This window comes from Onychomys torridus, chromosome 12 (assembly GCF_903995425.1).
Source record: "Onychomys torridus chromosome 12, mOncTor1.1, whole genome shotgun sequence".
Classification (NCBI taxonomy): Eukaryota; Metazoa; Chordata; class Mammalia; order Rodentia; family Cricetidae; genus Onychomys; species Onychomys torridus.
In genome coordinates, this window is record NC_050454.1 from 16680494 (window position 1) to 16702834 (window position 22341).

General features: G+C 44.5%; 1 protein-coding gene across 1 annotated transcript in view; it reads right to left on the minus strand.

Annotated features, from left to right (window-relative positions):
• Casr (calcium sensing receptor) overlaps positions 1-6565 on the minus strand; it is a 70835-nt gene extending 64270 nt beyond the window's left edge. Inside the window, exon 1 of the mRNA XM_036204028.1 lies at positions 6510-6565. The gene's annotated coding sequence lies outside the window, so the exon portion shown is untranslated. The remainder of the gene's footprint in view (positions 1-6509) is intronic.
• Positions 6566-22341: the final 15776 nt, after the last annotated feature.

Below are 22341 nucleotides of genomic sequence, written 5' to 3' on the forward strand. Positions count from 1 at the left end.
AGAGCCAGGAATGACCTTGAACTCTTGATCCTCTGTATCTCAAAGGCATGGGATTACAAAGTGTGCCTTCCCATGCCTCGTTCAATGGTGCTGGGGACCAAACCAGGGCTGTGTGCATGTGAGGCAAGCCCTCTGCCAACTGAGCTACCTCCCCAGCCCGCACATTAAAAAAAGACAACGTACTATTTGTAAATAGTTAAAATATTTATGCGATAAAATATAGTAATATTTCCCTCCAAAATTCTATTACTTTCATTCTTACCACTTCTTCATCTTCAGAAAGTGTCTGCTGCTTTCCTCTCTATAAGGTAGAACCTTTCCAAACATTCAAATTCTGGTTTTAATCTGGTCAGCGACTTGAGTGTATTTATAACAATAAGCTTATGACTTCAACGCTACAGAAATGCCATTACTGAAGGTGAATAGTCTTTGTGTTCCACCAAACCTGCCTTAGATGAAGAGACAATCAGGTGCAGAGAGAGCAGGTACTGGGATGGCACGGAGCCAGCTGTGTCAGCCAGATTTTGGCACACTATTCTACCATCCAGAGTCCTGGTGTCCTAGTATGTAAAATAAGGATGATGGTGCCTTTTTTTTTTGTCATTTTCCTGGGACACTGATGTCCTGATGACCAATGAGTTAACAGAGTCCTCTCTCAGTTACCATCTGGGACATTGCAATGTAAAAGTCTACAGATCTGAGATTCAATGGTTTGCAAGTCATACATTTACTTGCTGTCTGATTAATGGATTCCTCTGGCCCCTCCAAGGTTCCAGAGTCTATGTGGGACCCTGGAGCTTCAGTGTTGAGTAAGTCTCATGACAACCAACGTCCTGGGTAAAATTAATAAACTTGGTTCAGAGGGCAGGAAAACAGGCACAGAGAAAAACAAGCACTGTGGAGTTTGGCTGGGAGCCCAGGCAGTCCAGTTCCAGAGCCCCATTTTTACCTGCTGTCCGACACAGCCTTTTAGAAGAGGAGGGTGAAAACTGGCTGATTGCATGGAACAGAAACAGTTTTGGGATACTGGTCTCTTTTAGGAGTATAGAAAGAAGCCATCTGCTCCCCTTGTCTCCACTTTTTTCTCTCATCCACCAACAGCACAAAAGTAGGCAGCCCTAACTCCACACACTGACGGGAAAGAATTCTCAATCTTGTGCACTGGGGGTCTAATGCTGTGGTCCTGGACCTCGGAACAGGCTTCTTTAGCCTACCCTTGCTCTTCCAGAGCAGTGGGCACCCACCCCCTCCCACAAAAACATCTTTGCCTCTTCCAGGCAGCACCAGCTCAGTATCTGCTACAACAGAAAAGATGCCCTAAACTGAGGGCTTATGTTACAGAATATTAAGGAATACGAAGTGATAAATAAAGACCCTTCGACCACCAGCTTCCTATAAGAAGAGGAAAACTGAACTTTCCCCAAGGACAAACAGGTCACAGAGATGGGGGTGGGGTACTACAATCTCCTTGCGCCTGAGTGCTTTCCTTTTGTGTGTGAGAGAAAGGACCGCACCAGGGAACATGGCTTGCAACTAGCGACAAGCGTTACCAACAGACAACATGGAAGAAAGAAGTCGAATGACTTCATTTTCCTCTTTGGTGGTGATTTTGTTTAGTGTGTGAAAGACCTGTTGACTGAGGAGTAGCTAAAATTAGTCTCTTCTCTGCAGGCATCAGATTACCTTCTCTTCCACCAGCCCTGATAAGCACTGGAAGAAAACAGGTTCCTACCGGGTTCCCAGAGGAAAAATCAATTATAGATTTGAGACACATACAGGAAAGTTAATTCAGGTTATTTAACCCAAGAAATCTTCACTCATCTTGCTTTCAAAATGAAATGAAAGCCGCTGAAGACTGTGTGAGCCAAAGGCTGAGGGCTACATAAGCACTTAGCCATACATCAGGCATTGTGTTGAGCGCTTTCCATATGCATAGCTAGCCCACTACAGTCCTGAGGTCAGGAAGAGGACAGCCCAGTGGGTGAAAGTGCTTACGCATAAACCTGATGACCTGACTTACATCCCAGAATGCACTTCAAAAGCTTGATGTTGCAGTGGAGTGCTCCTGCCATTCCAGCGTTTCTATAGCAAGATGGAAGGCAGAAGCAGGAGAGTTGCCTTAAGTCAGCAGACCAGCTAACCTGAAGCACACAGAACAGTAGCCAAAACAAAGAGAGACTTTGCCTCAGCTAGGTAGAAGATGAGACTGAACTCCAGAAAGTTATGACCTCCACACGTGTGCTGTGACACTTCTGTGGTCAGCCTCCCTCTTATTATCTCTCTCACACACCAAAAAATATATTTTAAGAACTTATAAAATCCTATATCCAGCCTTTGAAGACAGCATTACCCTGGCATTTCAGATAACCAAAAGAATGTCACCATGACAAAGAGGCTCAGATAGGTTAATGTCTTATTCAAGTCATAGACACGGAGAATCCACTTATTTATTCATTATCATTTAGCTTGTGGAGAGAGCATGCCACTCCATAGCTCAGGTTGGCCTTAAACTCTTGATTCATTACTGCTTGATCCATTAAAAATATTGTCCATGAGTGTGTGTGTGCTGCATTGGGAATGGAACCCAGCATTCCATACATGAGAGGCAGGTACTCTATTACTGAGCCAGGAAGTCTACTTTTATGCTAGACCATCCATAGCAAAGGCTGAGTAGTTTTTCTCAGTTCCATTTAGCCTACTCTCTCTGTTGGCTCTGCCTGATTAGAGTGTTTACTCATTTCTGAGGCTCAATACAGTTATTTGAGCAACTTAATCTAGCAGTACACATTTAATGAGCTAGTATCTCTCTCTCTCTCTCTCTCTCTCTCTCTCTCTATCAATCAATCAATCTATCTATCTATGTATCTATCTATATCTATTTAATGTCTTACACCAAAGCCCATTCTGGTGACAATCCTTTTGTTCCAGCTTCCCAAGTGCTGGGATTACAGGTATGAACCACCCCACCCACCCAGCTTTTCATTGGTTTTAACCAGTTTGTGCTAGAACTTCAGTCAGTGTTTATTAGATTGTAAGATAACTTAAGAAAAAAAGGGGGCCAGGTGTGGTGGCATACACCTTTAATCCCAGGAATTAAATGCCAGAATTTGGGAGGCAGAGATCTCTACAAATTCGAGGCCAGTCTGCTCTATATGGTGATTTCCAAGACAGCCAGGGCTATGCAGAGAGAGACCCTGTCTCATTAAAAGAATAAAAAGAAAAAAAAATAAGAAAAGACAAAAAGAGAGAAAAGTGTGTGTATAAGTGTGAGAACTGCCCTAGGCATGATGGAGGGCTACGTGTTCTTCACGGCCATGGTGAACAGTAGGTGAAGTTTCATGTTCACTGACCTGAACTGATGCCAGAGGTTGGGGTAGGGAAGGAGATTACATTTGTTAGGAATCAATAGACCTTTTTGATCTTAATTTATTTAATTTATTTATTCTATCTTATACATTGGAATCAGTCAACTGCATATAAGCACTACCCAGGTTTCTGTTTCCTGGTCCTGGGGAATGCCTACATTCCCTTTGTTTATGGCAAGATCACTTGGATGAGAGGCATCCACCCTCCACTCTCTCTGCCTCACTTCCCACTTGCAATGAGTCACTGAGTATTGTGCTTCAGTCTGCATAGAAGAAGCGTTTGCGTATTTCTATTTCAGTACCACTGCCACAGCCCCTAGAGTTCAGGATATGGCTATCATAATCAGAGAGGTTTTGATAACTTCAAATGGAGTCATCTGAGTCCCTGTTGGTCAGCACCTCTTTATTCTTTGTACCTTGTTTGTTTGAACCACTTACAAATCCTAGAGTCTGACATGTTATAGCAAAGCTTTGTTGTTTTTTTCTCCCGATGATGACAGAGTTTCTCTGTGTAGCCCTGGCTGTCCTGGAATTCGCTCTTGGTCTACAGGCTGGCCTCAAACTCACAGAGATCGATTGCCTCTGCCTCCTGAGTGCTGGGCTTAAAGGTGTATACCACCACAAAAACCTAAGCTTAAGGCAGCTTGGGTTTTGGCTAACACTGGGTTTTGTTTTCTCACAGGAACCTCACTTTTCTAGCACTTTCTTCTCTTTCCTTAACTGATACAAGTACTTCATCTTTCAAGATTGAACTCAAGTGGTGCTTCTCTTGCCAGCCTTCTAGGTAGAATTGACCACACTCCTCCCTTGTGCCTGCTAATGATGCCTCCACAGAGCAAACATAATACTTCCTGCATGTATAACTTTTGTCCCTAAGAGGAGGGATGGGCTCCTTAAATGCTGGAATTGTGGCTCTCTAATCCATTTTAGCCACAATGGTTAGCATAGTTCTGTACACATAAAAGGTTTACTGAAGATAATGTTCAGTGAATGAAAGTATTTGTTTGAGCATGAAGCACACTGCTTTTTAGAGTATCCAAGAAATTACATTGTGAGATTTTTATTCATTTGCAGCATCATTGCAATTGGTAACACACACACACACACACACACACACACACATACACACACACACACATTTACCTTTACTAAAAAGCCAATTACGAAGATTTAAAGTAACTCAAACACTAAGTTTTTAAATACCTCCTCTTCTGAAAATGCAAGGACTAGGGATGTGGCTCAGGGCAGAGTTCATGCTTTGCATGTGCAAGGCTAGGGATTAGTTTCCAGGAAAGTTGTGTGTGTGTGTGTGTGTGTGTGTGTGTGTGTGTGTGTGTGTGTATAGGAGGATACTCTTTCCATGAGAGCAGTAGATAGGCATAGAGGGGAGGTATTTACAGTCCACCTGCCACAGCTATTTTTACCTGGGATGCTATTGAGTGATAACACTGACCTTCACCAAATAAGCAACATCAGCATTATCTCTCTATTTACCTTCTCAACGGGAAAGTGGAGGAAGATTCACATTTAAACTGCAGTGCACATTTTATTGTGTGCAATAAAATGAAACAGTAGGAATTAAGTTAATCTGAACACTTAATTTAAAAGCAAGAATTAGAGCAATGGAAAAACCGCAGCCAACTGAAGACAACACACCCAGCCTGTGACGACAGGACACGCTTTCCCCACATGCCGGGAACACCAACTGCTTGTGGGCACACATCAAGTGACAAGCGACCAGTGGACAAAAACCATCCATTCCTAACCGGAAAAACAGTCTGACTCAAAAATCAGATCACCTTCACAGTCCCAGACCACCCAAGAACCTCAGCAGGGGGAGCTGTTCTTGAGAAAGCCTTCTCCTGTCTCACAGTCCCATACATCCACATGCGCAGAGCACTTTGTGTCTTTCCCTTGGAGAGCTTAGTTCAGCTTGCAATCACATACTTGATAATCGCTTTACTAACAGCTGCCTCCCCCAAGCATCTGTAAGCACCAGGAAGGCAGGGTCCCTGTCTAATCTTATTAACTGTTGTGTATTATTTACCCAGGAATTGGTATATAGCTAGGCTCTATGCTGTAAGTGGATTCTGATGCTTTTTGCATTTTGTCCATCCATGTCTCTTGCTTATAAATCATGCACAATCTCTCGTCAGTCTTGACCTTGCACCCAGCCCATTCATCTTCATTCCCTAGTTACAACATCACCCTTACTTCCTTAGAAGGGGTCATGTCTAATGGCCTGAACTTTGTGTGGTCCAGATTAGGATGGAGGCCCAAAGAAAAATGAGGATAACAAAGGACATGGCTGGAGGAGATTGAGCTTAAACAGTTTATACTGCTTCTAAAGACCCTCTTAATTCAGTTAAAAAAGAAGACCAACTACTCTGTTTTAATCTACAAAAATGGCTTGATCTGTTGATCCTGGAAAAGAGTTGATGGTGTAGATTATCATCATGAAGGGGGACCACTGCTGGGAAAGACCCAGAGAACCACACAGGCAATCTCTTCCTGAGGAGGAATACTGGGGAGGAGGGAGGTGGGTTGACATCATGCTTTTCTGGTATGTTGCTTAGGCAGGAAGGAGGTAGATAATCAGAATGGAACAGAGCAAGTACAGAGAGGAAGCACTGTGTTAGAAAGGAAACATGTCTCTAGACCACAAGCATTGGTGTTATGTGCACATATTATCAATCAAAAACTACAAGGTCAAAATAATAACTTCACCAATATACTCATTTCCTACTTCCAAGGAATATGGAGGCTGATAACCAGACACTAATTTGGTGCCACTGAGGCAAGCATCTTGGTAGAGCAGTTGGTGAGAGAGAGAGAGAGAGAGAGAGAGAGAGAGAGAGAGAGAGAGAGAGACGCACACACTCCAGAAAGACTTCTCTCTTCTTGACACTGGGAAAAGTTCTTTCTGACCCTGTCACAGCGGGTAAAGAAACGGAGCCACAAGACACACCCCACAGCTTTGTTTTTTAGTAGGATCTCCTATTGATGCTCCCGGGCGATCCCGGAGCCCGGCATCCTGGGCTTCCAGGTCTGAGCTGCTACTGCTTGCCACTCCAAGACCTCATCCAAGCCCCCTCTGCCAGTCGGGTTCCTAGTGCCCTCCCTCCTGGTGTCCCCTGGCCCTACCTGGAGTCCTTGTCGTGGCTCCTTCCACAGGGACACCTGCTGACCCTCTGTCTCCCCAGGACCTGCTGGATGCTGAGCTCAGGATGTCGCACCGGCACGGTTAAGTCCAACGTGTTGGAGTAGCGTGTTATACCACCTGGAGCTCCAGGCACTAGCCTTAGGTCAAGCCACCGCGTCCCTCAGACCCTCTGACAGCCACGGCGACATGGCCCGGGGCTCCGCCCCTTGTCTGCTCCCCGCCCGCGGACTTCCTGGGGTCCCCGAGCCCCAGGACCCTCGGAGCAGACTTACAGTCAGAGAGCCAGCCCCGTCTTGGAGCCGCCCAGGCTCCCTCGACCTCTCTGGTCAGCGGGAGTTGAGCTGTGCTCTTAGGAGCCAGGCGCTGCTGGCGCGAATTCCCAACCCCCCAAGCCACCCGTCGGGTCTGGTACCTGGGGGACTGAGGTCCTGCGTTCAGGTTCTCTTGTCTGCCAGGAGACGCTAGGATCTCCCGGCCTCGGATCCTCAGATTCTGCTCCTGCCGCCGGGAAGACCCCTTTCCCACTCCTTTCTGGAGATGGAAAGGGGATTACAAAGCGATGTCCTGTGCCAGAGGGTGGGCACTTTTTTCCTAATAAAGATCCAGAAATTTACAGTATAATAAACACTTTTACGCGTTCTGCTAGAATCCAGGGTTGCCTCAGCAGGCTGTGCGTGAACAGCTCCCTCCCTCCACTGCTTCCACAGAGGATCAGGTAAGCCTTGCCCCTACACCGGGGTGTGCTCCTTGAAGGCAGGAGCCCAGCCTGGCTCACAGTTGTTCTCAAGCTCTGGCACAGGGCCTGCCACTCATCATGACAGCCGGATGAAGTGGAAAATCAATTTATTTGATAGAAAATCAGCTTTTACTTTTCAGTTTACTTTTCAGCCCTAAAGTTTACTTACTCCTTTGGGTAGGCAATTTGATAGTTAACACACACACACACACACACACACACACACACACACACACACACACACACATATACCCCAAACAACTAACTAAACCAATAAATGGGGAGACAACAAAAAAGTTTGTTTGCAGTAATTTGTAGTAATTTCCAGAACAAAATGTTTAGATGCAAATGTTTAGATGAACCTGCAAAACAGGTTCATTTTTAATATAAAATAATAATATTTAAACAACAGCATGGTAGTTATGATTCTGTAGGTAAAGTGCTTGCCCATGCAATCATGAGGACCTGAGTTCAGTTCCCTAGAATCCAGGTGAAACCTCCTGGGTAGCATGTCTGCAATCTTAGGGCTCCTACAACAAGATAGGAAACCTTAAGGCCAGCTAACCTGTCTTATGAAGCCATCAACACTGTTCTGGAACAAGATGTAAGGCCAGCACACATGAATACACACACACACACACACACACACACACACACACACACACACCACACCAAGATAAAAACACAATAAGCAAATACCACCAAACCTACCAATAGGAAATTGGTTAAATAAATAAAGACAGCATGGCTTAATGGGATACTCCACAACCATTATAACACAGACATAGAGACTTTGGTGCTTTCAAGTCTTCTTAGACCATGCAGACTGTTTATTTATAAGGAGAAGAGTAGCAATAGAAAATAACATGATATTATGTTTACAAAATAACATCAGGTCGCACAAGAACCCAAGCAGAAAATTGTTCCTAAGCTTAATGACTTCACATCCAAATACAGAATTCTACCCTGTCAACATGCAGATAAATGCCGATCTCAAGGAGTGTTTGCATTATTTGAATGGGAAGTTAAAAAAAAATACCTCAACATACTCAACGTAAAGTTTTCATTCTTGCTCTTCCCAGGAACACAGACTTAAAGTCCATAGTGTTAAATGCATCCTCATGGTGGCCTAGGCCTGCCCATTAGGCTTCGCACCCTTTATGTGTAGGGTAGGAAAAGAGGTCGAGCAAATATTCAAACCCAAATGTGGAGGAACATATACCTAATAAGAATAAACATCCCTCTCTGCACATGGCACAGACGGCATTGCAGAAGATGGGGTGGAAAGACTGTAAAAGTTTGCTGTTGTGGGGACTGCTGCAATATAATGTCTTCTGGACACAAGGGCTATTCCATTTATGAATCCACAGTGGCTATGGCTGCCTGCATAAGACCTCCACCAGATCAGGCTAGTCAAAAAGCAGCATAGATGGTGAGCTTTTGCTGTTGAAGGCTGCTGGGGTAGGGAGAGACAGGGGAGTGTCTTCTCTGGACTCCAAACAGCCAGAAATATAAGCTTGCAACAGGAGATTTGGCTCAGTATCAGCAACTATTAAACCATCGTAGCAGTTATTACTAACGATACCACATGCTGTGAACACAGAACTTGGAAGTCTCTTCCCTGAGGACTGGCTCTCATGATCTTCTAGGATACCATGCAAGCTGCCAAGGAAGAGAAAGAAATGATAGTCCTATCAAGCTGTAGAGCCTATGAACCATAATGAGTCTTCCAGCAAGCTATCCACAATGGTGTAACAGTGGCACTTCTGTTGTGGGGTAACCATCAACTGTCTACGTGAACTCAAGGCCCTCGCAATAGGGAGGAATTCATGCCTGGCACTGTAAACCTAACAAACTACTCATGGCTGGAGCAATCATAGACTTGAGAGAAAAACCCGTGACTGCCATGTTTGTAAAACAATATAATTTCTAACTATATTCTAAATGCTTGTCCTTGGATCCACAGTATAGTTCTTGAAAAAAAAAAAAAACAATACAAAAGAAGCTTCATTTTGCAACAGATAGAGACTATTTATTACAAGATGCAGAGAATAAGGGACAGTAGGTACCCTAACCCCAAATGATAAACCTGCAACACACATCTCAGGCTCATGGAAAATCGTGGAAGATGGGGAAGAAAGATTATGAGTCAGAGGCCCATGATGCTTGATATGAGATAGTGTTTTCTAGATGTGAAAGGGAAAATGTACCCATGGAATCTCAACCATATGGAAGCTTGAACAAGACCAGCGTAATTCAACCTAACAGCTGAACAACTCCGCGATCTTAGGCTGACTAACAAACACTCTTCAGTGATGTTCAGTTCTGGGTTCGGCCTTTGAGTGCCATCCTCAGGACCAATTGCTAGTGCCATTTTACAGGTGAGACTGGAGCATCTGGAGGTGACAGTATGGAGGATGGGATAGCTAGGAAGCTGTAGACCGGAGGCTTGTGTTTGGTCAGTGACCACCGTGCAGAGCTTGGCCACCTGGACAGCATGCTCGACTGTGCATCTTCTGCAAGGCTCGGTTTTGAGTGGTGTATGGCCAGTGACACTGAGGACAGTGTCTTACCAGGTGAAGATGCTGTGCCCTTTCTAACTCTCTTGCTCCTGTGGACTAGGTCAAGGAAGAGGGATGATTGATTTTCCTGCTATTTATCTTTTTTTGGGGGGGGGGAGCTGAGGATCGAACCCAGGGCCTTGTGCTTGCTAGGAAAGCCCTCTACCACTGAGCTAAATCCCCAACCCCCAACCTTTGCTAATCTCTTGTTTTAACAACAGAGCTTGCCTCTCCCTCTGAGCCTTTGCTAGGCAACTGGCTCTTAAGGAGAATTTAATACTTATTCTTCCATTATTATTCCGTATGTGGTTAGTTTTAGTTTTGAGCTAAATTCACTTAAGTAGGAGAAGGGGGTCACTGAAATGACCTATGGAAAATGTAGGTCATTGAAATGACCTACAGAAATGGGAGCTAAGACCACTGGTCTTTAAAACTTTGAAAACACTGCTCCATATTTCACCAAGCACAGCATGTGGAAGCTATGTTGAAGAGCCTTCAGCCCACAATGAATGGGATTTTCTAACCATCAGAATTGCCAAGAAGATGCTGCCGTGTGTGTGTGTGTGTGTGTGTGTGTGTGTGTGTGTGTGTGTGTGTGTATACCACAAGAGTTAAAGCAGAGATTTCCAATGCTGCAGTTTTCATGCTACAGGGTGAGAATTCACAGGATAGGTAGAGGGTTTTAATTCCTGCCAGCTAAGAGAATCCGAGTCTTGGCAGCAGAGATATTTGGGGACCGGACTCTAGAAAGACAGACTTGAGAGTCACTTCTGTTAGCTCCCTTTGAAGACAAAGCCGGTAGGAAAGTTCCCGACATCCTGAGTGGCTGCCGCAACAGTTGTACAGTGTAACCATTGCATAGTAAACAGAGAGCCAGCAGCTGCTTTCCACCCTAGCTGTTTTGAAAGAAACGTTGGGCAGGATTTAGAAATCTTGAACTGTTTGTATTCCAATCATTTAGCCCCCAATTACATCTTGTTCTGGTGCATCCCTATTCACAACCGTCCTGGGAGGGACCCCAGGCCTGGCAGCTCCTTTTTGCACGTCCTCATCTCTGGTCCTCCCGCTGTACTTTAGGAGGCCTCTGTTAATTCTAAGGCTGCTGCCTCTGCTGTTCCTCTAACCATGTGTGGTTTATGAGATAAAAAGAGTACATAGGATTCTCAGCACTTTCAATAGGCAGAGGATGTTTACTGTTCAGCTGTCTGGTTTGAAAACTCATGAGGTTCACTGTAAATGCCGTATGGCTCTGTACGCTCTGGTGCTTAGGATAGTTTGAACATCACCTGGGCTCTTATTGAGGATACAATTTGCTTTGCAACCACAATTCTTGGCTTGTAACTTCCTCCTCAAGGCAGGTCATAAGAATTCTAATATTTTCCTAGCTTTAGCTGACTAAAAGGAAACTTTCTAATTTCTTTCCTCTGAAGGTAGGTCTTAAGAATCTGGACAGGCCTTGTTGGTCCCCACCCAGTCTGTTAGCAATCCTGCTATGTCATGAGGTCTCCACAGGAAACTGAAAGGTCAGAGTTCATGGATTAAGGTTTCTGGAAGAGGCTGTGTACCTAGAAAGGACAAGGGAGTGAAGTGGTCCGTCTCCCGCAGCTCACCCTTGCCTCTCCCACAGTGCACTCACGCATCTTTTTGTCTGAAATCTTTGTAATAGCCTTTGGTACACACTGGTAAACACAATTCTTTCCTTGAGTTCTGTGAGCTGCTCGGGCCAGTCAATTGAATGAAAGTAGTGTTTTATGAGAAGTCCGATTCACAGAAGTGCGTAGCAGTGAAGGGGAAACTGCCTAGGGTTTAGGACTGACGTCTATGTGAGGTTAGCCTTGGGGACTTGGTCCTCTCCTGATGGGGTCTGATGTCACCTCTTTGGAGATAGAATCTGCCCTGGTTAGTTTTTGTCAGCCTAACACAAACCAAGACATACTTGGGAAGAAAGACTCTTAACTGAGGAACTGCCTCCATTAGATTGGCCTGTAGGCATGTCTGTGGGGACATTGACTGAATTGCTCCAGCCCACTGTGGGTGGTGTCATCTCAAGGCAGGTTAGCCTGACCTGTATAAGAAAGGGGAAAGCCAGTAAGCAGCATTCCTCCATGGCCTTGCTTCAGTTCCTGCCTCAGTTTCCCTCAGTGATAGTAACCTGCAAGCCAAGTAAACTCTTCCCTCCTCAAGTTGCCTTTGGTCAGTGTTGTATCACAGTTGGAAGCAAACTGGAACAGATTCAGAACTGAACTGAGTGGAGGGCACCCAGCTGGAATCTGCTGAGGAATTGCTTGCTTACTGAGGAGAGAGAACCTCACACCTTTTGGGGTCAGAGAAATTTTCTTTGTGGATTATTGTACGAGAGTAGAAGAGAAATCGACTTTGTTTTCACTAAACACAGCTCCTGATTGCCAAAAAACTGGCCCTGTAGGAGCTTATTTGGCAGGTGAAGTACCAGAACATTTCCATAGCCCCATGGAAGGGCTTGCGGCGTCCTTCCATTGGCAGGAATTAGCTGCATCCAAGGGAAGTGTGGCCAGCTCTTAGGAAACTCTGCAGGTTGGAAACGTCTTTCCAGAGACAGGCTGCAAAGATGAATGCGCCAATGGGTAGAAGTTCGTGGCCTACAAGCATGAGGACAGGAGTTTGGGTCTCTAGAACTCATGTAAAGCTGAGCACAGTAGCACACGCCTGCAACCTCAGTGTTCACACTGCGAGATAGGATATGGAGGCAGGAGAATGCCTAGAAGCTCATAGCCCAGCAAACCCGGTGTGTGAAGTGGCAAAACAGGAGACCGCGTCTCAACCCAGGTGGAAGGTGGGGACCGGCACCCAGAGTTGTCCCTGACTTCCACATACACTGGCACACTCGCACCTGCACTCACACGTGAACATGCACACATATGTGCGTACACCTCACACAAATGCACTTTCCTAAGGAATCCCTGTTGCTTCCCATCCCTTGCACACGCTATCCTGCTTGCAGGTCCTATTGGCTGTATTTTCAAAACATATCCAGAATCTACTTCTTCCTCAACTATCCCACCAGCAAGTCCATTCTAGGCAACATTGTCTTGGTGGTAGACAGCTCCCTGACTTTTCCTAAAGATTTCCTAAAGAGTTGTTTAATGTGTATTAGGTCGTTTCTCTGTTTGAAATTTTGCCATGTTGAGAATGGCCCCCTTTGACTCCACCCTCACGTCCATCTCCTCTGACCCCTGCATGTGTCTCTTCCCTCAGAGGTGTCGCCTTTCTTTGTCTTGGTGTGGACTCTTCCCCCTTGCTATTTCACTCTCTGTAAGAGTTACCTTTTAAGAGAAACATCACTTTGGGATTTCTGTTCACCAAGGATGTTGTCTCTCTCACACCCAGTATATCCACTATTTCATTATTCTATTTCTCTTTCCTGCCTATTTCCTCTCTTCTCTTTCCCTCTCTTTCTCCTCCTTCCTTACTTTATCTGTCTTTCAAAATCATAGTCTGAAAAGAGTAAAGTCAGGGTAAGAGCTGCCAGTGGATGAGCCTGTTTGTAATCCCAGCTTTCAACCATCAGAGAAGGGAGGATTAAGAGTTAGGAGTCTGTGGTAGTTTGAAGGACAATGATCCCCACAGGCTCATATATTTGAATATTTGCCCCTCACATTGATGGAACTGTTTGGGAAGGATTAGGAGGTGTGGTTTTGCTGGAGTGGGCATGTCACTACGGGCATACTCTGAGGTTTCAAAGGCTCCAGCCATTCCTACTCACCCTTTCTCTGCCTCTTGCTTGTAGATCAAGATATGAGCTCTCAGCTACTGCTCCAGCACCATGCCTGGCTGCTTGATGCCATGTTCCCCACCATGATGGTCATGGACTCTAATCCTCTAAAACTGTAAGCCCCAAACAAACTCTTCTATAAGTTGTCTTGACCATGTGTCTTATGACAACAATAGAAAGAGAACTAATACAGGGTCATCCTGGGCTGCATAATGAAGTCCTGGATCCGAAAACTGAGGGTGTGGAGATGAAACTCAGTGGTAAAATGCTTATCTAGCATGTGCAAGTCTCTGGGCTTTATACCCAGTGCAAAACACAAACACAAACACACACAGACACAGACACAGACACACACACACACACACACAAACACACACAGACACAGACACACACACACACACACACACACACACACACACACACCACAGTCATCTTCACAACAACCATCACTACCACCACCACCACCACCACCACCACCACCACCACCACCACATTAATTTAAACAAAAGTGTGTGAAAGATACATAGAAGGTTATAGAGATGAAAAGAGATTTCAGGAAAACACTTTTGGATGAGAAAGGATTTTATATGGTAGTTTTGTTCTAAATATAAAAGGCTGTTTGAAATGGAAATGGAGAAATAAGAGCAAAACCAAGTTAGTAAATCTGTCTTAAGAGGGTTTGCAAAAGTTAAAAAGAAAGATGGTGTGGATATGACTAAGTTGATGATTAAAACATTCCTGAGACCAAATTTAAGACACCGATGTAGAATTGGAGCCTGATTGTCTATGTAAAACAATAAGGTTTTCTTAAAACTTTGATCTCATTTTAATCACATTTATGTAAAGCTGGCCAAGAGAACAGGATTTCATATTTGATCAAGATAATTACTTATATTTTCTACTGGTTTGTCAAGCTCTTAACTACTTGAGAAACTGAGTCTTAACAGAATCAAGATTTGTTTAAAAGTCTGTTTTTGTCCAGCTTTATCTAAGCATTACACAAGAGGTAAATTTTGAATCACTATTCCTTCCTTAAGATTGGTGTAATTGGCCAGAGTGTTCTGTAGCCTATTTGGAGGATAATGTCAGTGGATGTAGGGCAGCAGTTCTCAACCTGGGGGTCAGAGGACACTTTCACAGAGGTCACATATCAGATATTACATTACGGCAACAGAAGCAAAGTTACAGTTATGAAGTAGCAACAAAAATAATTTTATGGCTGGGATCACCACAACATGAGGAACTAACTGTATTAAAGGGTCACAGCATTAGGGAGGTTGAGAACCCCGGGTATAAGGAACTAAGAGATAACCAATATTTCAGCCTTTATCTCAGCTTTGCCAGGTCCCAGGGGATGATGGGACACTTTGAAAAGAATCCTAAGCTCCAGGTCATCACCAGTTCTCTTGATTAGAGAGGTCACAGCAACCCAAGAAGCCGCCCTCTAGCCCATGTGCATTCTGCAGAGAGGAGGCTGCTCCCAGAAGAAAATGTCCTCAGCTCTTCCAAAGGAAGCCACACTCCAGCAAATCCTTACCCATCCCCACAGATGGCACACTTGGTGAAGGAAAACCCAAAGGCACCAGGGCTGGGGGTAGGGGCTTAAGCCTCCTAAGTTACCCCGAGGTGTCTCAAGTGACCTTAACGGTAAAAAGAAAGGTTGGATTTGGGCCACCTACATGGTCATCGACACCCAGCAGGAAAGTACAGTGAAGAGTAAAGCAACTGGGAATAACAGAAAACAAGCAAAATGGCTAGACTAGGTTTTTAAAAAGGACGAAAGTGGTTCAGTCCTAGATGTATCCATTAACTGACATGACAGGTAGGGCAGTCACAGCCGCTCTAGCTAGAATCAGGTTAAAGGACTTTTCCTACCTATGATCAATATTTTTTCCAACCTGAGGGAGGCCTCAGAGAGTGCTCAGTCCTTAATCAGTAAATTCCTCTGTAATGGGCTTTTTAATTTCCTGACTGTTAACCTTGCAACACCCCAATTGGCCATTAAAATTATCCCTCAATTTGACCTCCCAAGACCTCTTTAAAGTGATAATGGCTCTTTGTTTATTTCCCAGACCACTCAGTCTGTAGCTAAATCTCTAAGAATTAGGTATCATCAGATGCTAAAATTTTCCACTAAAGACTTTGCCAGGAGACACATCTTCCCTGAAGGGCAATGTTACCACTAACTCTCTTAGATCACAAGGTCCCCACTCAGTTAGCTTTGGACTCAGAGGTAATCCTCATGCCATGGGCCCCAAATGCTGGGTCCCACCTCTCTCAGGCCTGAGCACTCTGTGATGCCCTCTCATGGGCATCTACTATTTTTACTGTGGCTCAATTTATCCATCTATCCCCGATGCTCACTCCGTTTTGGTTCTGATTGAGAGATCTCTGCCTAGCTAAGTCGGGAATATTTTCTCTTCTATCATCTCCTAGGAACCTGTTGTTTTGCCTTTAAGATCTGTGATACGCCTGGAAATGATTTTTGTAGGGCAGCTTTCATTTTCCTCTCAAGTGACTATCCAGTGGGCTCAGTCTCAGTCACTGAAAATGCTGTTTTTCTAACTGTTCTGTGTCACCTCTGTTATGAAACACCCATATACACAGTGGGCTGTTTTCTGTTGTTTTTTTTTTTTCATTGATTTACTGTCTTTTTTTTTTTTTTAATTATCATACTTATTTTTTGTGGCCTTATAATGACTCTTGAAATCTAGTGAGCTAAATTATCTAATTTTCTTCTTCGTTGGCATCGTCTTGGATTCTCTTGGCCCTTTGCTGAGATCTTCCCCCACAGGCATGCCCTGGGGTTCATTCCCAGGTGATTCTTGATCTCATCAAGTTCTCATGAAGATCAACCACCACAGAAGGAAATCTGACAGAATCTTCCCAAAGTCCAAATTTGCATATTTTTGACTTAGTAATGTCACCTCTAAGAAGTAATGTCTAAAATATTTGAACCATAAGACCCTCTTTTGCAGAGGATAAATGGTATTTCATAGAGAACTTTCCTGCCAATAGAAGTGGAAACTCCTTTATCAATATTCATCAAAGATTCAAAACTTCCATTCCTTTTGATATCATAAATTTCTTCTTGCCTAATTATTGAGATAAAATTAGCCTAATAATGATAAAAAGTTTCCTACCTAGAAATGTCTGTGCTCATTATCTTTATTAGCAAAACTCATACTTTTCTCAAAGAGAATGAAAATGTCCACCAAACCACAGGAAATCTATCCAGTAGACTGCCACCATACACTGAGGACTAACATTCTTAGGAAGATAATATTTTGGGGATCATATTTTGGAAAGAAAAATCATTGGATAGGTGATCCACAATTTATTGTCACAGATGCAGTGAGAAAATATTTGAACTTAAATGGCCACCACTTGGAAAGCCCCTTTCCATAAAAAGGCACCAAGGCTGCCTACCCACATGCTTACTTCCTCATTCTCTGTCTCCTGGTGAGTGGGGTTGGGGGCTGCCCTGCCCACTGGTCAGCTCCTCTCTGTCTGCCTGAACTGCTGACTCCCTCTCTGCTCATCCCTGGCTTCTGCTATTTCTCTAGCATCTGTAGCTGGCTCTGCCTTCTTTTCTACCTCTCTTTATAGGAACTACCCCTCTTCCTTTGCTCCCCTAGACTTCAGGAATACAAGGTGGGAATGTCCAAGTTATGTGAAGCATAGTAACATTTTAGGCAAGAACATGCCACATCTGTGACTGGAAACCTGTAAGATTATAACAGAGCTGAAAATTTTCTGTTGCCCACTGATTTTACAGGGTTTTCCTATGTTTAGATGCACAAATAGTTATTGCATTACAATTGCCTATGCCCAGTACAGTAGTATCTACATAGGTGTGTTTGCAGCTTGGGAGAAACAGACTTTGCCATGCAGCCTAGGGGTGCAGAGGCTACACCATCTAGGTTTGTGCAAACACGATATAATCTATTGTATTTATACATTGACAAAATCACCTTTCCACGTATTTCTCAGACCACAGACCATCACTAATCACGTGAATGTACATAAGTCTTACTGAGCACTTGAGGGGGGCAGAGGAAATGGGAGCATTAAAAATTACTCTGCAAACAGCATTGAAATGAATGTATGCTACTATCTGTTGCTCTGACCGGTTGTCGCCTTCCCTCAGTGGGATTCTGGTGCCAACTATGAAGAAAGTCGGGTGTCTTTACCCCGTTAGTGAACAGAATCATACCCATCTTCAAACTGAAGAATTGACTTGCCAATGAGGCTGCTGGTGTTCACCACCTTAGGTGGTGCCAAGAGCTTTGCTGTCCGTGGTCAGGCCCGGTCTGAGAGGATAGATTTCTGCTGTCCACTCAGTCTAGGAGGTTCTCAGTGTGGGCCATCTTAGTCAGGTCAGAGTTAACATTCTGAGACTAAATGGGGCTATGTGTTGAGCCCCTTTCCACAGGGAAGAGAGGAAGTCAGATTCTCCAGTCTCAGCTTCATGCTGTCCCAGGGCCGCATGAGGCCAAATGAACTGTGCCTTTCTGAGACATGGTGCTGCTCTCCCATCCAAGTGCTGGAAGAGAGATGAGTCATGTGGCTCTGTGCCCTGGTCAGCCATGTCCACAGGCTGTGGTTGGCACTCAGGAGAGGGCAGGAAGTGACCCCAAGTTGCCCACCACCATTTGCTAGTTGGGAAGAGAGCAGTGGTGTCTCCGGGGCATCTGAGGGGGCAATCTTATTAAGCCTCTTACTAAGTACGGCTTCTTCATTTGTCAGGGTAGTGCATTCTGGGATTAGAGAGAGAAAGTAGCTTTTATTTTTCAGGACTATTTTTATAACCTATGTTTTTTCCATCTGGCCTCACAGCAGCGGACCTAGGATTAACCACCTTGCTGTCACAGGCCTGACCTTCACTGTGCGGCAATACGTTCATTTCCAGGTGTTCATTTGACCCAGTCCTTGGTTTTAAAGTTATTTCTGATTGACGGCTAAGGAAATTGTAGTTGGAAATAGCAAACTCCCTTCCCAAATACTGCCAAGATACTTTGGAGAAGACAAATTCCAACCTTATTTTCCTTCTGAGCATCTCTCCTTGGGTTTTTAGAAGAGCTGTTTATTGAGGTCATCAAAATTTTTATTTTTTCTAGAATGAACTTTATCCATTCAGGTAGAAAACCTTGCAGGATTTATGCCTTCTCTAAGGATCCCTTGGTATTCCATGCCCTGGCCTGTTGGGGGCTGGGTGTAGTTCAGAGAGTCTCTCTCTGCCACAGGTACCAGGCCCCCACAGCAGTGTGCACCAGGGAAGCTAAAGTCACCTCTGAATACACAGGGAAGAGGTCAGAGGTCACACGTCATCACTTAGTTACTAGTTTGGCATTTTGCACCTGGGGGAGAGAAGGCAGCCTGACAGAAGAGAAGGTCAAGTAGAGTGGACTCAAGCCCTCTGGGTTGCAGGACAGAACTCTGGATTCAGGTGTGAGGCCTAGCACTAAGTTGGTGGCTTGTTAGGAAAGCTGGTGCCAGGCACTCTTCTGTGCCAAGCAGTTGGGTGGTGAATCATCCGAGACTGGACTGAGCTTTCCTTTTAGCTAAGCTTGGCTGAGGAGAATATTTTCAAGTCTTGCTATTATATTTAAATGGTTTAAGAATCAGTGGTCTGTGGACACTGAATAGGGCCAGCTGAGTGAAAGATCTCCTTTGCACTCAGGTTCCTGTGTGGACTTCTCAGGACTGCAGGCCATGGTACATGTCTCAGGCATCTGGGAGCCTCTGTGAGGTTGCAGAGACCAGCTGCACAGTTCACTGGGGAGCTGTATCCTCACTACTTGAGGAAGCCCCAACCATGGAAATACAGGTAAGCAAGCAATCAAGTGTGTGCTAAGCAGTAAGGTGGGTGCTAAAAGTTTGTAAAAGAATACTTATCATGTGTGAACCATTCAGGAAGACTCAGGGACCACTGCTATTCCCACTGTCCTGTGCAGAGAAACAGGTTGACTGAGTCAGGTGAAACAACCTCCCAAGACATGTAGCCTGGAGCAGAGAGCTGGCTACAGATGCTGGGGCCAGCAGGAAGATGTGGGAGGTCCTTCACTCACTCTAGAGATTCTTCCTGAATCCTGTGGCAGATGGGGACTTGCCTTTCATAACTTAGAAGGCAAAGTGTGGATTCCTAGAATCCGTGTCTTTTTGGTTCAGAATTCAGATATTTAGGTTTGGTGTTGTAACAACGTCGCTATTATTACTATAAGGGGTTTCTGAAGGCATTTAAATGTCCCTGTTCCTAGCAGCACTCAAAATGTGCTTTTATTTACTTCATTATCTGTTTCTTCATCTAACACCTGCTATGTTATCTGGATCAGGTTTATCTGAGAACTCCAGAGAGCCCTTTTTCCACCCCTACATGCTCCAAATCCCTGACGCCAGGAGTTTGATGTTTCTGTTACCTGGTCCTTGTCTCAGTTTCTCAGAACTTGGTTTCTTACTGTGAGAGTGACTCATGCCATGCTTAGTCAGCAAGCCACCTGGGGAGAGAGGGATGCAGTCAAGCCTGGAGCTGACCCTGTAAGGGAAGATGGCTCTGAAGAGAGTGGAGCCAGACACACAGTGTGTTGGTGACTACCATTTAAGAGCAAGAGAGGCCAGGCAGTAGACTAGAGAATGAAGGGAGTTGTCATGGGGGAGGTGTACATCATTCCCTGTGATGCACTCTGTCCTTCCTCTCATGCTTATTGCAATGTGTCAGGAATCGCCAAATCTCCACACTTCCATCATGCATGGGTGGTGTAGGCTCATCCCAATTGACTCCATGAGTCCAGGAGGACAGAGCCTGCTCTCTTCACTGACTGCTGCATCTCCACAGGCACAGTACGGTGTCTCACACAGGGAAGTATATAGTAAGTATTAATTGAATCAATGCACAAATGGCAGCCATTTCTTCCTGTAAGGAACCAAGATTTGCATCTCACAAGCAATGCAGAGCCTGATGTGGAGGGATATGGAGGGGAGAGAGACTCAGTAATGAGTTACAGGCAAAGCATCCTTGGGTGCCTTCTGAATTTGGTGTGGCACATTCCTATGTTTTAAAAGAAAGCCTTTCCAATAACATGCTGAAATAAAGTATCTAGGTTACTTCTCTATTCTAGTCATAAGATACAATGACCAAAGTATCTTAGAAGACACCATTTACTTGGGCTTGCAATTTCAGAGGGTTAGCTTCTGTGACCATCATGGCGGGGAGCATGGCGGCAGGCCAGCAGACATGGCGCTGGAGCAGTGGCTAAGAGTTCATATCTTGAGACACAACCATGAGGCAGAGAAAAAGAGAGAGAGAGAGAGAGAGAGAGAGAGAGAGAGAGAGAGAGAGAGAGACAGACAGACAGACAGACAGACAGAGAGAGCATCATGAGTCTTTGACATCTCAAAACTCACACTCAGTGATACACCTCCTCCTATAAGACCATACCTCTCAATCCTTCTGTAGTGATTTGAAAGAAAATGGCCCCCCAAAGGAGTGGCAGTGGTCGGAGGTGTGGCCTTGCTGGAGGAAGTGTGTCACTGTGAGAGTGGGCTTCAAGGTCTCCTATGCTCAAGCTACACCCAGTGGGACAGAGCATTTCCTGTTGCCTGCAAGATGTAGGAGTCTCATCTCCTTCTACAGCACCATGTCAACTTGTATACCACCATGTCACATGATGTTGATAATAGACTAAACCTCTGAAACTGTAAGGGAGCCACCCCAATTAAATGTTTTCCTTTATCAGACCTGCCGTGGTCATGGTATTGTTTCACAGCAAAAAGAAATACTAACTGAGACACCTTCCCAAAGATTTGTACTAACTGGGGACCAAGTATTCAAGCATATGAGCCTATGGGAGGTATTCTCACTCACACCTCCCCTCTAAGTAAGAGTAACACTGACAAATTTGCCAACACTGAAAATAATTAAACCCGAGAATGTTATACAGTGCCGTAAACAGCTAAAAGGCAACAATACGAAAGAAAGCAATTATAGCACATACAACAGGCAAATGATTGAGGGCATGTAAGAGTAATTCTTCAAGTTAGTGAGTAAAGTAAGCTAGTAATACAAGTAAGATAAATTAACTAGGGAAAAATGGGAGGCAGAAGTAATATCAGGGTTCCCTGTCATGAAAATGGAGCTGGAAGTCAGTGGCTATCAGAGAAATGCATGTTCAAGCAACATCCATTTCTATTCTGTGCATTGCAAAATGATTGTTAGTGTCTAGCTGCTGGAGGCCCGAGAAAAGAGCTGGTGTCATATGACACTTAGAAAGGTCTAAGTTGGATGAGCTTATGTGGTGGAGCTGGAACTTTAAGAGGCAGGGCTTAGTTGGAGATTTGTGATCTCTGGGGTGTGGGGTGAGAGATGTTCTTGAAGCAGGTAGCTTGTTCTGATTCTCTTTTTCAATTCCTGGCCATGAGTTGAGCAGCTTGGCTTCACATTTTCTTATTATGTTCTTCTGCTGTACCACAGGCCCAAAGTCACAGGGACAAGCAGCCATAGACTGGATCTCTGAGAACATGATCTGAAACAAACCTTTCTTCTCCTTAAATTGATTATTTCAGGCATTTTGTTAGACTAGTAGAAAGCTGATTAACACAGAAGGCAATTTGGCAATACTCATTAAAAACAAAAAAACCATTCAGTCTTATCTAGTAATTCTCCTTGTCAATACTGTAGAGAAAAACTTGCTTGCATGCCAAGGAGATACACTCAGAACAGCCATTAACAGTGCTTTCAGTGCATTTCAATAACTGACTTCAAGTCT